This window comes from Bombus fervidus, chromosome 19 (genome assembly GCF_041682495.2).
Source record: "Bombus fervidus isolate BK054 chromosome 19, iyBomFerv1, whole genome shotgun sequence".
Lineage (NCBI taxonomy): Eukaryota > Metazoa > Arthropoda > Insecta > Hymenoptera > Apidae > Bombus > Bombus fervidus.
This window is the reverse complement of record NC_091535.2, coordinates 4050588-4069697: the sequence shown is the minus strand read 5'-3', so window position 1 is coordinate 4069697 and position 19110 is coordinate 4050588. Positions and strand designations below refer to the sequence as shown.

Here is a 19110-nt window from a genome sequence, read left to right as displayed (position 1 = left end):
GAAATATTTTAATTCAATTCAGAATATTTAAATAACTTCGGAGTAAAACAATTATTTTTGCTTTGCTTAGACATTTTATCCAAATATTTGGAGAAAGCTTGAATCTATGGTATACGATAAAAATGATATTATAGTAAGATATAAATAGTTGGGAATACTACTGTAAGTATGTACTCAAGTCGGTGTTGAATTAAAACAGCAGTGCCAATTCGTCGGATGTTTGTCATTTCCCTTTCTTCAGACTGCGGAAGACACTTGCATGCCACTTGACTCACTTACAAACTATTTATATCATTTCAAATATTCGGAAAATCTGTTCACACTGTTACAATTATTTCAGCTAATCTATATCAAATGTTTCCTAAAAATAATATTTTCATCGTTGACCAAAAAGTTCATTTTACCTTTTCCAATTACTTTCCACTGCATTTTCTCCGAGTCGAAATTCATCGTTGAAAGATTAATAATTGTTCGTTTTATCTTTTGGAATTATCCTTCTTCGTAGTGTGTCTGGGTAAAAATTTGGTAAAAATTATTCCATATTGAAAAATTACAAAATTTACCGTTGTAAAGTTTCTTTTAATATTATCTATCAAATATTCCACATTGTTCTTTTTATTGTTTTACTAAAAAAGAAACCTGAAGAAATATATTACATAAGATAGAATCTTTTTGTAATTCTACACGAGAGAATAAAATCCTTAAATTTGGTTAAATAATTATTATATATTCAGCTATTTTTCTCACTTTTTATATTTATACATATTATTATATTTATATTATACATGTTATTATACTTCTAGTTTTCTATAAAGTGGTAATTCTGAACAAGTTATAGCATCGATAAATATAAAATAGTCTTGCAACTTCGAATGAAAAATCTAATATATTATTTGACGTCTTAGTATTAATAGGCTTTTTTTATTTTATCAAGTGATGAATCCAAGTAATCAATTCTATCTTCAACAAATTTGTAACGCGACAATACCGCACAAAAGTAAAACACACCGAGATTCGAAAACCATATTTTTCATGCATGACTAATTTTCTCTCGTTAAGGAGAAATTTCTTGTCTACTTTTTACCCGCGCATGCTAACAGATAATTCAGAAATGGAGAAAACAGCAACTTCACACTGTAATGTATGCAACAATTTAGACGCCGAAATTACCGATGTTACATGTTTCATATTACTTTTATTAAAAAGTGGTCAAGTCGGAAATGACATTTTTTTTAAAGAGGATTGTTCTACGAATTTTACACAACTCATTAATTTTTTAACAACTTCATAAGAATGGCTATTCCGGAATTAATTAAACTCATTTTTGCAGCGGCTTACTGTAAGGGTTAAATGTTATAACTTCCAACTTTCAACATCTACACTTTGGTAAAGGTAGACTTTCTAAAAATTGTATCACTTATAGTTAATATAGCAAATAACGTATCGGCAACATTTCAAAGAAATTGTTAGAAAATCAATCTACGCTACAAATACCTGAAGCTGACTTCCTGTTTATTGGATAGCCATTATGTTCGGTCGAAATTGGAGCGTGTGTTCAACGTTTAAACAATTGCTGATATATTTCAACGTGCGTGTACTATGCGCGCGTGTCGTATTGGATATATGTTGTTCGCATATCAATACTTTCCACATGCGTGCGCACCTTCATTTCGTATCTAAATTCGAAGCCGATTGAATGGCATATGGTACAAGAAGAGGAACGCGCGATGGAAGCAGACGAAAGGCATGCGCCACGCGTATCGGCTTCCGTCAGAATTCGCGTGAAATTTGAGATGCGGCGACCAAACGAGCTATTTTAAAACAGACAAATCTCGCTGCGAGCTCATCAGTCGAAGGTCACTCTCGACGAGGAATAAAAAGACAGAAGCGAAGAAAAAACTGCACATAGTCCAGGATGAAACAATAATTGCGAATGAATACGAAATGTTTATGTAGGTGGAGGATAGGGGTAATTGAATTGTGAAAAGAGCTGGAACAAAGTGATGCAAAATGTCCGAAGTGCGACTGATATAGGCGAAGAAACAATGAAGCCGTGTAAAAGCTAATTTTTGTTTTCAATTGATTTTGAAATGATCGTGCATATAATGCGACTATTTGCGTATTTCATAAATTTACGTCTGTATGTTTTCTTTAAGTTTTTGTACTGTAACAAAATAAATTGAAAAGTAACTTGAATAGTTTGTTATAGTAAGTTAAACTACTATGACAAACGCACAAATTGCAATAAAGAAAAAATGTAATTAATGCTTGTAATAAATGATAAAAAGTTTGATAAAATCTACAATGTGTGATCAAAAGAAAAAGATAAATTTTGATGGAAGAAAACATAAAAATTGGTAAGAAAATAATGATTAACATTTCGAAGAGACGAAGATAAAGTATTAATATATATTTAATTAATAAAAATAAGAGCGCTTCAACATAAAAGTAAAAAATAATTGAGATTAAAAAAAAAAGGAAATCAATAATATATTGACGGCATGATACGATAAATATAATCATAGTATAATCAATAGTAGAATAACGTATCACTTGCATTAATTCTTTATTCTTCGATGTTTTACGATAAATATTGACGAGAAACGTTTAATAACTCTTTACGCATATACATTATATTATATACATTAAATATTGTTTTAAATTTATTTATTTATTTAAATCTATTAGAATATTTTGCATAAATCTGGTAAAATCAAAATTACGACTGACAAGGAACTTTACACAAGAATTACTAAAAACATATGCTGGACAAGATGAATAAAACATATTTTCTTGTACATTTTGTAATACTTGAAGCGAACGAAGAATAAATAAAAAATAAAGAGTAAAGAATGAATTAAAAATGAAAAGTGGAGGATAAATAAATTATTACAATACGAAAAAGTTCATTAAAATTTGTCTGAAAGAAAAAAGTGAGGCAAAAATTAAAAGGTTTTGGAGTTGTAATTCGGTAGCAATAATTTAAAAATTAATGAAAATAATACTCTAAAGTCATAACAATATGTGTGAAACGTTATGCTACAAATAAAAATGGTGTAATATATGAATGTAGGTGATGTTTATCGCGATATTCAGAAAGACGGAAATCATTTTCGAAATACAGAAGCATTAAGTAAAATTGGCCACAGTTGCCGACGATATATTTTTAAACCAATTACCTCATCGGTTGCTCTTCTATTTTGTATCTATCACTTCTAAACATGAGTTTTACATGAATTATACTTCTAATTCAGAGAACTCATTTTCGAACGAACGAACATTATAAAATATATTTTATAGGTATTAAACTGTTAATTTAATTCGAAAATGAAATGTTAACAAGGTCTGTAGTAATTTTCTTTCCGTGTTAATTAAAACGAAATATATTTTTTTCTATTATTATTATTATTATTTTTGTATTAGGTTTTCGTCCATTACAAGCATAGGTAATAGGTAATAGACGTATCATAAATATAAGTAAGAAACTAATAATATTACAAAAATATATGAGTAGGATCATAAAAATGAAATATTCCGTTCCTTTTAATTTAAGATGACTTGCTTAATGTATGGTGACTGCGTTAAAATAGTCAAGTAAAAAATATATTTTATAATATTTAACGAACATCGATATTTTATTTAAATTATTTAGTCTTTAAAGTCTTGTATGTATTTTATATGATGCATGTTATATATATATATATATATAGATTTACATAGATCGATGTATATTATGCGATATTCTAAATGCATCATCTGATTTATTATTTAATTGTATGGTTGTGATTAAAATATAATATAAAGCACTATTATGCGATTGATTCCATTGATAGAAAAAATCTGATGTTTTGATGAAAGCTCCGAGTGTACCATTTTATACCTTTTTCTATTATAGCTTAAGTAGGACTACTGGTTAAAGTATGTGGCTTGATACGTCCAATTTACCACTGACGAGCTTTCATCGACCAGCCAGAGCATCTTACACACACGATTGCAGTTGCAGCGTTGAACCTGATGGTAATGCTCTGACGCGATCTCTAATGGAGTCGATTCATATTTTTCTGCTCGTCTTCACTTACTTATATTACGCAGTTACAAAGATGTAATGCCATATTCTGATACAATAATTTCTGTTTTTGTTATAATTTGATTAATATCCTAGCATCGTAGGTTATTGATTAGGTACCATACATAGATACAGATATTGCTTATGTAAGATATACTCGTATTTTATAGTAGAAAGTATAATAAACTAAACTAAATAAAATGATTTATAGTATGTATAGTATTTCTTATGTCAGATAAGTTATCTGCTATCATTCTATTGATATATGCTAATTTTGATTGTTAATATATAATAATTAGTTTTATGTATACATATAACTTATTTAATCAAATGATTATCGACAACTATTGCAGAAGAAATTTACCATTAAATAAAAGTTGTAGCGGACGAGTTATGTATAATTATGTATAATTACTACAATAGTATTCAAAAACAAAAGCGCAAATTGAATTGAAGAACACAACTTTTCGATACAATGAAGTTATTTCATGAATAGGACTGCTAAAATTAATTAATTTTATATCTTCCTATTCCAAACGCAGCTTCATACGTTCGTTACTGATAAAAAATGATATTTAATTTTCTTCCACTTTCTTCTTTATGGATTCAATTATTTATCTATCTATATTTTTCTCTGGAATAAACTATTTTAAATGGTCATATAATGTTGAATACACATCATTCCATTAATGTAATTGTTTGTTTACATTTTTATTTATTTGTATCAATACTTGCACGATTATTATTAAAAAACTGATAAACGGAAAACAAAGCAAAATACTTGACCGTTGTTTCGTTATAACAAAGACTTATTGTATCGAAAGATTTGGTTATAATTTTTCTACCTATTATTTAACAAATAAAAGATTCCTATAAACAATTTAACATTCAGAAATATGGATAAATATTTCTACGATTGAAAAAACTTATTTTTAATTATCTAATTAGGTGCTGACATAAAGATTTAAAATATTTAAGATATCCTTTGCGTGATCTACAAGTATTTATACTTCGCAATTCTTTTCTCTTCTCGCGTTAAGATTAAAGTACAAAAAAGCAACATATATATTGAAAGGAATCCATATAAAAAATCAATATTAAAATATTCAAAATAAATGTAAAATACTTGAAAAATCTAGGTACTCTTCAGGTTTTTATTTTTTTATCTTCTCGTGTTGGAATTAACATACAAGCGACACAAAAAATACGATATTGGAACCATATTAAAATATGAAAAATACTTGAAAAGTGTCGCAAGTGTCTATGCTTTTAATTCTTTCTCATCTTTCAACTAAAATTAAAATGGCAACAAGAAATATGCCGAAAATGGTATATTACAATATTTAAAATAAATATTTAATAAACTGAAAAAACTTTCATAAAATCCTCAAATCTTCCCAGTCTGTGCCTTAAGAGCAAGTGGCTTTTATCAGTAACAAGAGTTTAACATTTTCAGTTATTAAAATAACTTTACGGTCAGCATCTATAAAAAGCAGGATAAGCGTAGACGTAATTCCTCGTAGAAATGAAAACCGCGACGGAACACATCGAGACCGTTTACATCGATTTTGCTGAAATATCGACGATCAGATTTTTCTGCCACTTAGTTACTTCGTTTCATGATGCAATGCAGCCGCATTTAAAACAACGACTAAAAGCGTAACGGCGTAAGCTTTTAGGCGTGAGTGCTGATTATCGGTGAAAAGTAACATCTGCTTCTCGTCAAATCCATATTTTTCCCTCTGATAATGCACGGTGGGCGTCTCTTGCCTGTGTCGACAATCAACGATCCATGCCGCAAAATTGCTAACCCAGTTGTTTCATGATCGAGTTATGCGCGATACGAGTTGTTAGTTGGACAGTGAATCGTACGGTTAGTGCCGTGGCTTCTTCTTTCTTTTATTCGATCCAAATTGAATTAACGTACAGTGACATCGATGATTCGTATGTACAATTGAAAGGACGTGAGGGCATAGTGTAATTAACGGCAAGTAGTAACAACGCGGCGTTGATCCCATTTAACCTTCGAGGCGTTCGTCTTAAGGCTGGTTCACACACGGACAGTAGTTTAGTCAAACTGTAGAGAATTGCCAGTAAAGTTGAGTTTAACCCATTCACTCTAGACGATTATTGCGAATAAAACGAGTATGAAAAGGATTTTTTTTCATGAATCATCCGTGATGATCACCCGCAATGAAACAGTGTAAATTCGGCTTTACTTGTTACTACTTGGTTAATGTACTGGCCGCGTCTGAACCAGCCTTTACAACAAGCAGTCTCCATTGCTCGCTGCATATTGCAGACTCGCTTATCCTGATTGACGTCTTACTCTTACCAAGCCTCGAATCATTCGAGATTAAGATGCGTCTAATTGTAGTTGCACTGCTATTGTATTGCATACATGTTTCTGCTCCAATATGTTTGTCGATATTCTTTGTTAATTCTTACTCTTGAACTAATGTTTATGCAATTTTAGTTTTATGGAAATTTAGTTTTATAAAATCCATGTAGAGATTGTAACTATTAAATATTATAAAAAATATATTTTATTGCAGAGATTTAATATACTTTAGTGCATAGGATTAAAAAAAATTTAATCGAGATTAAATAATTAGAATAATTTATTGATAATTAAAAACATGTAATATAAACATTAAATATTACTGTGATCATAGTTTCTGGATATTTTATATATTTTTGCATGTTATGTACATCTTGTACATTTTTGCATTGTAATTTATTAACAATTTAATTTGAATTGGTGAATTATGTTTGGTTTATTTCCTTTTATTGGTAATTAATCGTTATTCGAAATAGAAGCAACCTCGCCAATTTCAATAACTTTGAAATGTGTTGTCAAAATCAACAGTCTAAAGAATTTTTCCCTATACGTACCGTTTCTTGCCTTTATTATTATTATTATTATTATTATTATTATTATTATTATTATTATTATTATTATTTAATTTGCACTTTACAATCTGTCCAGTTGGACATGGCCTTAGTATCCAAGACATTTGTTAAAAACTTCAACTAAATTTAAATGTTGAGCTTGACAACACATTTTAAGGTCACTGTAATTGACGAGGTCCCTATTTCGAGTAATTACTCTTTTATTTTTCTAATTTTATTTAATGATGTATTTTCAATTTCATCTTTTTTCCAAAATAATTAATGAGTAAAATAATGATATTTTCTTGATATTTCATCAATTTTTATATAATTGTATTTTTAAATTCTCTTAAAAGCATAAACATCCGCAATCTAATTATTACATATATGGACAATGTTGTACAAAAGGAAACTTAAAAGAGGAACGATACAAAAAAGACATGATTTTATAAAACGGAATTATATTTGATAAGAGAAATGAAGAGATCTAGGTAAGTTATATGTATATCATAAAATAGACAACTATTGTCAATAGGATACAACATATTTAGCATAAAAGTTACCAATACGCATTCATGGAAGTATCAGTTTTAAACATTTTCTTGTCCGTTACTATAGTATTATATATTTTATATTATATATTATATATTTATGGTTAATCGAACTTTCGATTATTCGAGGAGAGAGGATCGAATGAAAGGATGATTGTAATAGAAATATTATTTGTGGCTGTTAAGCTTTTTAATTATTTACAGACTTTAATTTAGCAAATTTTTACTCACAATTTCGTTTCCGAAGTTTTCATAATTCAACATGTATCTTTATTTTAATTAGAAGGCTTTATTTCATTTAGCAGGAAAACTAGTTTTTTATTTATTATGCATAGAGATCATAGGTATTGAATATGTAGAATGAAGATTCACATTAAATTATACATATTACGTATAGATATTCCAGTAATTTTTAAATTAATTTTTTAGAAACAAGATTTTCTAGAAGAAGTGGTATAATAGGTTAATTTAAGTGATTTTATGCTTTAATTCTTTTACTTCCTTTATTTATTTATATTTCTAAAAAATAATACATATTTCGAAGAATCAGTTTGAAATCCTTTTATAAATATTAAGTTTATAAAGCAAGTTTTATTTTATCAAAAGAACACAAAAAGTTGCAAGTAAATAGATGGAAAAATTACCAGCGCTTATAAGGTAAAAGCTAAGGATCTGTCCTTAACACTTAAACTTGCTTCTGAGCAGGTTGTTTTTAGTGAAAGTAGTCAATTGGAATGAGTAGTCAATGAGAAAAAAAATTACAATAAATAAAGGAAAATTAAAAGGAAGTAATGTACATATGTGTATACAGAAATAACTCATTATCTATTAATTTCATTAAATGTGTAGATATTAACGAGTAGTTTTTTCAATCTTACTTTCACTATCTTTTTTTTTTTTAAATTCTTCTTTGGTCAAGTTCTGATAGGTGTTTCGTTTAACTGAAAACAGTAATTCTAATATTCATCTTACGAGGTATTAAAGTCATCGAAAAAATGTTTGAACAAAAATCGTTTCGTTTTTAATTTAACTTTAAATTATCAGATTTAACGTATGAAAGACAAGAATAATGTAAACAGTACAAACGAAGAATACTGTTTCGTGTCTTTCCTTGTCTTTCATATATTTAATTTCACAAAATATTAAAAATATCTGTTAAGCTAATAGTTCTTCGATATAAATAAATTAATATACTAAAATATATGTGTATAGTTTCATGTAAGAACATTTTTTTTTTATTATTTAATTTGTACTTGCAATTTGTCCAGCTGAACATTTGGTAAATTTTTCTAGCTTAATTGCTAAATAACATGTGGATGCCTACTCTCAGAGGGATACCATCTTCGAGTTTGTCTATTTTATTTCTTTAGTGCGGTCAGTGGGGTGTTTTCTTTTTAGTCTTCTTTCTATGAGAGTTTTGCTCGCTTCGGCAGCCAGCTGGTTTGAATGTGTTGTTGCACTTTCCGTGTATTTTCCTGCGTACCTGTCGATTTCTTTTTTGATCGTTGGTATTTTTAAGTCTTTGCGTATATCCTTGTTTCTGACATACTATGGGGCGTTCACTATTGTTCTCAGTAACTTCGATTGTAGCGACTCTAATTTATTTATGTGGCTCATATGTGAGTTCAGAATTTCGACTAGTTAATCAGTACATTTGTCTTCTTTTTATTCGTATTTTGTCTATAATTGATTTAGTATGTTGTTTCCATATAAGTTGTGTGCTAAGTGGAGTCCTAGGACTTTGAACTTGCCTTGTTTGTGTTATGTGCGTGCCATTCAATTGGATATTTGGTGGATTCCGTTTTCTTAGTGTAAATGTAATATTGTTGCATTTACTCGAGTTTGCTTTTATTTGTTCATCTTGTAACCATTTTTCTATTTTTGGGCACTAATTTGTACCTAATCTTTCTCACCTTACATATCCCAGTACAGAATTGCCAATCCTCCTTACTGGTGAGTGAGATCCTATTTTGTTAGCATCGAATTTTCTTTATAATTGTCCAGACGTTTTATGAACTTTTCAGCTCATTATACATAAGGCGTCACTTTGTAAATGCGTATTAGATACTTTGATGCTAACATACGCACGCAACAATCATTCTAAAGTAATGTGCATTTGTCCACGAAACAGTAGCGAGCCATTTTCATCATGATGACTGGCGTTAACATTGTCAATAGCGAGACGTAGACATAAAGACGTAGATATAAAGGAATTCAGTCACGTAGTATGAAAGCTTCTTCCTCATTGCGCGACATCTTAATAATGAGACAAATTGTAGTATGTACTTACTGTATGCTTCGTAGTTTGAACACTAGCGTATACTTTTCCAATTTTTTCGAGTACTATCTTTTAGTTTCTAGGAAGTTTTCTCTTATTATTGGGTTATTACATTTTTCCGTTCTCAGCACCAGTATCTTACCAATCTTTTTGATTGTTTGTATATTTTGTTATACTAGGATTTACCTTTTCAAGATTTGTGATCTTAATTCTTATCGTTCTTTCAAAAACAATGAATTTTTTATAAAGACAAGACATATTAGTCTTAATATATCTATAATACAGATGGAATTAAAAAATAAAAGATATGGAAAATAGAATAGAAACTATTCTAATATTTACCGATGATATAATAACGTGGGTCCTGGACATCCAGACTCAAAAAGGGGGATCATGTAATAGGATTACATAAGTAGCGGACATAAGGTGCAGTGAAAATTAATGGAAAAGCGTGAGAAGGAGTTTAGTAATATCCTTATTTGGGAGTTCCTTTTCCTTGTGGAGAAACTTTGGGAAAGCTAGTTATAATACTTCGTAACAGAAGCAAGAAATTGTACTTCGAACGATTTGGAGATCATTTATTATAGGAAAGTCTCCTAACTAGGGTGTTACGACTGTTCGCGGAGAGACGCGGTCGCGAGGAAAACGCGTCAGCGAGAGGCGTAAATTCTCGCTACGATTCGTATAATCGACACGGCGAATTAGTCGTTCCCCTTGTTTCGATTAAGATAACAGGGGTGGTTGAATGAAATTAACACTATGTTAACAGGTTAATATAGCATGTATTTTTAACAATAAATTAAATTATAATAGAAGCGTCACAAATTGTTTCGTGATAGGTACAGTTAATGTTTTACAGAGATTCGACTCGATTTTTTATGTATGCGGTGTGAATTCTATAATGAGACTGTTCAGATACGACTGTGCGGTTACAGTTGTCGAATGAGACTGATCGGTTACAGATTTCGAATGCGACTGATCGGTTAGAGTGTTCGATTGAGACTGACTTCCTTAGACCGATTTTTTGTCTTTCGGGGAGACGACCCCCCATATGCTCGGATCACGCCATCGCAAGCGCCGATGATCACGTAGGCCGACTTCTTTGTTAGAAAATAACGGTCCGAGATCGACGGTTCCAGAACTCGTTATTTGGTGACAAATATGCGCTCGTCGATACCGTGTATATTTTTCGTCGGGCAGATAAGAGGATGTATCTGCGACGCTGGAGGACCGCGAGCGACGGTTGGAAATACGATCTCTGCAGAGCCTCGTGGCGTAACATAGGGAAAATGCAAATTATGCGACACAATTGTATCAATCTCGCTCTTATATGCGCTCAACATATGAGGATTACGATATATTTGACAAGCTGCAAAATATCTAAAATATATTCTCTAAGAGGATGCTTTGACTACCAATGTATGCAACAGAGTAAAACAGACAAGTAAAACCGACACATGCATTTCCCAGGCAATAGATCGAGGTACTCTATGAACTACGCGTTAAAAATGGAGGAGGAAACGACAGAAGTGGTATTTCACATATAAAAAGAAAGTACTACATAAAAGTGGACATAATTGTTTATTAAGAAATTTCACACTAGAGTCAATAAATAAGGAACTTGTTGAAAATTGTGGATCTTTGAAGCCGAAATAATATTATAGGAACACTTAATTAATATTTAGGATTGATGTTTAAACAATAATATATTTATTTCATGGACGATTCCTCATATATTTATCGATACATACTTGCACGAGTCTCAGCACTTTCTTCCATACCTGACTGTTCCTTGACTTCCTTTAGACTGTCCCTCGACCTTTTCTCGACTGACCGTTTACACTCTTTTGTCTTCGGGACGCTGCACACGCACACATAGTGGCACTCACTTAACCCAGTACAGCACAGAAAATTATACATATCTCAACAGAACTATTAAAAATTCTGGAGAATCCAAAATCCAAGCAGATAAGATTTATAAAGATATTAGAAATCTAAATGTATATGAATACGAAAATTATATATCGCCAACGTTACACGTTATTAGAATATCGTTACATGTTATGACATGTATATATATATAGTCTAATTATATGTAATTCAGCAAGATAATAAATATATCAGTAAGAGAAAAGCTGGTATTAAAAAACAAAATAAATTTGTCTTTTTACGAACAAAAATATGTTTTGTTTCCCCCATAGTGGGACAGGGTTAGTGTGTGACAATTAATTGACCATAAATAAGAAAAATATAAGGATTTAAAGAATATAGAATAATTATTAATTAGATTAGAAAAATATAGAAATATCAAGCATAAAACTAATAATAAAATTAAGTGAATGGAGACAAGATTAGTCTTTCAATAGTGTTTCGTTAAGAACATTTAAAACGGATACAATCTATATCTAATGTTGAACATCTCTCGTTTAATGGGAGATTAGTGACTATTAAACTTTAAACGTAATTTATATCTATCAAATTGGCAATTGACTCTTGGATCATAAAGTTAAGTCAGGTTAAAGTCCATGATTTGGTTACTAATTTATTCAGATATGCGCTGCATGGCATATTTCATCTTTAAACGTACATAGTAACTTTAATATATTTAACTTATATAATATATGTACATTAATTACTTATTAATTCATTTATTTACTTATTAGTTGCTTTAAACCAGATATGCGTTATATATCAAATACAGTATGCTTACACATAGTTTGGATAATACATCATTTCGAATTTATAATTATATAATTAGCGAAAGAATTAAGACAATTACAAATATAACTGGTTTATATCAGGATCGTATACATTTTTTTTTTTTTTTTTTTTATTTAGAAGTAAGTTATAATCAATTCTTGAGAATTACACATAAATTATTCTGGCAGGTACTATAACGTGAGCAATAAATGATTATCGTATGTTTGATTCTAGCTGAATCTAATGTTTAAATCTAAAGGGTAATGTCTTTTTAGCCTGCGGATCTGATCCGTCGTGTCGAGTAATTAAGTAACTAGTGGGTTTTGGTGATTGTTAACTTTTATGTTATATCTATTACTGAATTTGGATATTTCTTTAACTGTGGCTGTTTTTTCGGTAGAAAAGAAGATGTGGCTCATGGGTGTCCTTGTTCATGGGAAAAACCATTTAAGGACGTTTAAAGGACCATCCATAAACCGAAAATACTTATATGTATAGAAATTAAACTAAAAGGATTCGGTTTATGGTGGTCCTTGGGTTTATTGCAGGTCAGTGCAGGTCAGTGCAGGTCAGTGCAGGTCAGTGCAGGTCAGTAACGAGGGGTAGGCCTTGGCGGCCAGACCCTGAGGGACGTCGCACGGACCATCTCGAGCGACGTAACAAACACTATCTCGACAACGCAATCTGCACTCTCTGACTTTTCAACTCATACTCCTGTTAATTCGTTTATCGTCCCCTAGCAACACCTTGTCTTTTGTCTTAGCGCCACCACGTACATGTTCAGCAACCGCTTTTTTATAATTCGCACGACACCCCCCAGGCCCCTCGTCCACGATACTACATTATAAACGTAACATATATTATATATAATATAAATTATATACTTATAAAAGTTATAGTGCTAGTAGGTTTGGTAACGGTATGATTTATTTCAATATCGTTCACGCCAACACAAAATCAAGTATGATGCTCCGTAAGTCTACATGCACGCAAGCACCATTCGTCATTCATTCCTCTCGTCACAACGGCTCTTTTTCACGCCGACCACATTCCTTAACACGTTGACTGCCGCGCGTGTTTTTAATGAAATCTCCTTCAGGCCACGAGGTGGTATAGATTATTCCGAACAAATGGTTTCTTATGCCACCACAATTAGAAAAGGAATCAAATGGTACCGAAAACTTGGCATTCAACTCCTTCTGGGAATTTCTGTTGTAAACGCTTTGAAGGTTTACAAAAGTGTAACAAGGAAGGATGCAAATATTAGATTTGGAAAATTATTAACTGTAAAATTATTAGAATTGTCTGAAAATACAAAAAATCCTTGTCTTCGACATGTCTTCGACATGCAAACTAGGTTATGCAGATAAAAGACGTCAAACGGGCCAATCAAAGACACGAGAGAATTTAAAGAAAATAACTTATTGTCCAAATTGTTCCGACTAACCTCAGCTTCGTATAGAATGCTTCAAAGTTTTACGTTCTAAATAATTTTCTTAATAAACCATTTTCGTATTACTTTTATAACAATTCAATAGTTTTATTACTTCCTGTGGAATATCTTTTCAAATACCTACGACGATCCTTTGTAAGTAGTCAAATAAGAGTCACCAGAATACGAGTGACGCAGCGTCATCAGAAACTTTTCTGTCACACGAATATGGGTGATGCGACAGTCAACGTGTTAACAATTCTGATGTCACACGTTCAAGACCACCCACTCAGAAACAGTAATAGGATAGGCTAGATATCCTGCATAACACAGCCATCGAAACAGTAACTAAATAGTAACGGAATAGGCGCCTCTGAGATACACCAGACGACAACCCCTCCAGAAGGACTAAAACCTCAGTATAAAAACCCTACAAAATAAGCGCTCGCCCCAGTCTCTTGTAACACTTCGAACCGTCACTCTGTTGGATTTGCATAATAAGTTTTATTATCATATACAAAATTCAATTTCTTCATCTTATTCGTAAAACGTTTGAACTACGACACGAGGAGATGACCGGCGATCTATCGGTTTCGTGATTTATTGTCTTCGATGTGACACTGACAACACCCTCGTCAACTCACTAACGGTTACCTCTTATACCATGGCTCCGGTATACCTGGCATACCTGGATGACCCATGGTCAAGTAGACCTTAATTATCCAGGATTTTCCTCCGAGACTACACTTATTGTATTATTATAAAAGGTATTATAGGTATTGTGCTTTTACAGCTCCAACTTCGCAAGTGATAAAAGAGGACGTAATAAATTCAATTTTTGCAATCTTCTATTGACAGAAATGCTGAATTTTTTGAAATGGAGTATTGTAGAAGTATTGCAATGCCTTGTGACTACTATTGCAATACATGTAAATATTCCTGATCTATTCATATTTTGTACCACACATTTGTATTCTAATGTCACATTTCATAGATTGCTTTTTCGTTATAATTCTTTTAACAATGCTCCCGATTACATATATTTATATACCTTTCTCTTTGTTTAACCTATAGAATATACTGACAACGTTTGATCGGAAAAAAATTGGGACATCCATACAACTGTTTTGCACAAGTTCGCGTCATTAAATCATACAAGCTGGAACGAACCGATACTCTGTTTAGAATCACGTTCGACACAATCGACAGTCTAGTCGAGACTCGATAATTTAAATTGTAGATTTTTCCCCATTACGCATTTATGGAACGTTCAAAGACGCAAGAATACATAGAATGCATATTATATAAAAAGATATATAAGATATTCAAGGTATAATACTCATTACAATATTTATCAGGTGAAACAAATCTCTGCATGGATTTCTCTTCCTTAGTTGTGTTCGTAAAAATATGAATTTGTATAAATCCAGTCTACTTATTATGTTGTATTTATTTCTTATTAACTATATCATATTTTATTCCTTAAATTTCATTTCTCTTCATATGAATCTTATTAGTTTGGTCTATTATATTAGTTCTTAGTTATTATATTAATTAACAATTAGGGAATTATCATAATTATTTCAAATTGTTGACGAAGATACAATTTACAAGCTTTGAATTATAGAAATTTGATTATAGAAAATTAATAGGAGATATATGAAGGAAAATGTACCTCAACATTTGTGTAAATATTTTGAGCGGATGCATAAAGTAATTTTTATGTTTAAAGTTATTAGTTTGAAGTTATTTTTTGTTAACGAATGTTAGAGGGATAGTCACTGATAGAATACTCGAGATTTTCCCTTTTTCGAGGTTCTGGGATAGACACCATGCTGTCCCTCATCGTGTACTTACCAAAATGCAAGTTCATGGCCAAATCCTTTAAATAAAGTTTCTATTCTTTGGCAATGGAACGTTAGGTCGCTTGTCATTAGTCACCTGTCTTACGTACCCTCGAAGGACTCTAAATAGTCGTATTATCGACGCTTCGTAACTCGGCAACTTCGAGTCGCCGGCTACCGACTTTTAATTCACAACTTTCACTCAAGTACTTTGCCAAAGTGCTTATCGAGACCTCGGCCCAGTCATAAATTAAGATAAGGTTGGAATTAAGGAAAATGCGTTCCCGCTAACATGCACAAATTCAAAAATATAAAGAACTACGATAACGTTACGTTAATTAGTTTTACAAAAATCAGGCGAATATTAAACTATTCTAGATTATCATGTTTTGTGATAGAAAGTGAAAAATAAAAGATTTTATGAAAGAATATTTAATTAATCGTAGAAGAATTTTCACGTCTTTTTTTTTTTTTTTTTGAATAAATAAATCGAAACAGAAAAAATAATTTTCTTTGCATATCGTTAATGTTTATGTTAACAGCGACCAATAGAAAATTTTAAAAATTGTTGATGAATGACACTATGTATTCTTCATAAAAACTTAGAATATAAAGTATAATGAAAGTTAAATTTGTTGCAATCAAATTAATTTTGCATTTTACTCGCGTTGAAAGTTCATCAGCCGTGGCGTCAATGAATTTCTAGGAGGCTGTCGCTTGATTAAAACAAAATGGAAGCTAATCCACCCTCAGCTTTTCCGACGTGACTACGCTTTGAAATGTACCTTTCATACAGCTTTGTACGCATTCTAATAAAATACGTGAAAACCAGCATGATTTCTATAGAGCTACTGAGATGACTCAATAATAATTTCAAAGTTTTATATAGTTTATAAATTTCAAACTACTTTATTATTATTGTGATAATCACTAAATTTATATCCCTTTAAAATCTGTTTTAAAGCTTCAGTGAAACTGTACAAATGTTAGCCACATTCTGATTCTGTCAATGATTTTCGCATGTTATAAAACTCAACATTTTGAACAACCTTTTTCTATATACAGGGTGATCGACTACAGATGTAAAAAATTTGCTCGACTCTTGTCTATAAACAGAAGATAAGTAGCCGGCAACCATACTGACGCATACACTGCTATAGACGCATAATCAAAGGCAGAAGTTACGGTACTCGAATCAGCAGTTTTTTGCGAATATCTTGGAAAATAAGCAAGTCCAGTTCTTATATATATAGGAAGAAATTATTAAAAAGTTTTATAAAATACACAGTTTCACTAAAACTTTTGTTTGAAAAAGAATTTATTTTTTATTGTGATTAAACATTTCTAATATACGAGCCTCTTAAAAGTAAAAAATATTTGATTCACATAAAATAATATATTATTTGAGGCGTAATCAGAGAATAGCAAAATATTGTTATTATGTTTTTCTATTCAATTTACATATTACCCTCTTCAGTTGTTAATGTCTTGTCAAGCCCAACATCTCAAGTACTTTGCAAATTATGTATGTGTCTGTGCTTTTTTACAATTTTAAAAACCTTCATCTAAGTTCTCCCTGCATTATTTAGTTTTAGTAATGTAATTTTAATAATAAATTATATTTGCTTTACCTTTTTCCCTTCCCAATTTTGGCTAACTAAATAATTTCAATTTATTTTCTTCCATTTTCCCAAAATAATAAATTACTACGCTAATCAAAGATTTGGGGTCACTTTTTTAATTGCCTACGCTAAATTCATTATCTACTTGGTAATTCTATTATTAATCCTTTCGCAATGTAGCGCGACACAAATTCGAACAAATTGCCAAACATAATATTGTAAATTTCACATGTTATATAATATTACAAGTAAACTAATTATTAATATTTATACATACTATTTTCATATTTATTACTAGAAACGCGAGAAATCGTAATGAAAAAGAAATAATTACTCTCTAAATCCATCATCTGCATTTTTCGTTATCCTTTTACTCTTTCGAAGGGTTAGTTCCAAATTAATATCACAAATACCAACAATAATATTCTTTATTTCAATAAAATTTCTAAGATAATATTTTATTCTAATTCTAAACTGACTTTCTTATATTTTTGGGATTTAAGTATTAGATTCAACTAGAATCAAACATACTATTAATACTTATAATCCAAGTCACAGTACCATGCCAGAATAATTTACTTATAATTCTCAATGAGAATTGATTGTAAAAATTCTACCAAATAAAAAAAAAAAATTCTTGAGTTTTATGGAATATGTACTTATCAATTTCAAATTTTCGGTCAAGAGTGTATAGAGAAGTTTAGTATCTCAGAATATTCTGGCGCCTTTTTTTTTTTTTTTTTCAAGAAAATAACCAACTACCTTTAACACTATTCGTCGGGATCTGTTCCTCCTTTCTCCAAATAGTACGTTTAATTGCTTTCTTTCACTTTGTCTTTTAATTAATGCCTCTACTTCTTGCATAGCTGGCTCGACCTACTTGGAAGGTACTGTTTCGATGCATAATACATTTCACGAGACTTGCATCCTTTCTATTTTTTCTTTATCATTCCATTTCTTTCTATTCATCAGACATACATCGATTTTGTCTCTCTCATTCACTCTAGCACATTTCCTACATTCCTTGCATTTTTTCTAGTTTGTACGCATTGTTCTATTACTTGTCTGTATTATTTTCTCTATCTCCTTCTAAAATATTCTCTTTCAACTTTTCTAAGCTATTTATTTTATACTTTATAATATAATTTATATTCTGTTATGGATATAGAGTTAAATTTTACCCGTCACTATAAAATTTATTATATAACGCAAAGCTAAAATTCAATGTGTCGACTGTACACACGAGCTTGTATCGATTGATGTTTATGTGCGTCGTTCTTCTTTGGGTGCGATAAACGCAACTTAGAGAAATTTTGGATGAATCCGCACTTGTGTCTTTGCCTTGAATTCTCGCAGGAAACTGACTTCTCAGCAGAACTTGTGAGCAGATCATAGACGGCTGGAGCTAATTTGTTTCAAAAGTAGTTTCAAAAGCATTTCAAACCGCTGCTCGCATCCGAAAAAGTTTTGGATTACCGTTCATCGATTTCTCGTTGACGTTGACCCGGTCACGAGACATTTCTTTATTCCTACTACTATTCTTATGTGTTATACGTTTCTTATTAGTCGACCAATTTTTTCCAAAGCACTAACTTAAAAAGGTTTTTTGATCATTTAAAACAAATGTTTGTTAAAATAAAAAAGTGAACGTTATCATAAAAGTCGGTTTCACCGTCACACTTGTGAATCATAGATTCTGGCAATCACAGAACTGATTGATCGCTT

General features: G+C 30.9%; 1 protein-coding gene and 1 long non-coding RNA gene across 2 annotated transcripts in view; one reads left to right on the top strand and one right to left on the bottom strand.

Moving 5' to 3' along the window:
• Cap (Cbl-associated protein) overlaps positions 1 to 19110 on the top strand; it is a 491821-nt gene that overhangs the window by 236009 nt on the left and 236702 nt on the right. The window lies entirely within an intron of this gene.
• On the bottom strand, positions 1254 to 1725 carry LOC139996970 (uncharacterized). The gene is made up of 2 exons (XR_011802465.1): positions 1495 to 1725; positions 1254 to 1401 (listed from the first exon to the last, which is right to left on the bottom strand). It is a non-coding gene; the product is annotated as an uncharacterized lncRNA (long non-coding RNA).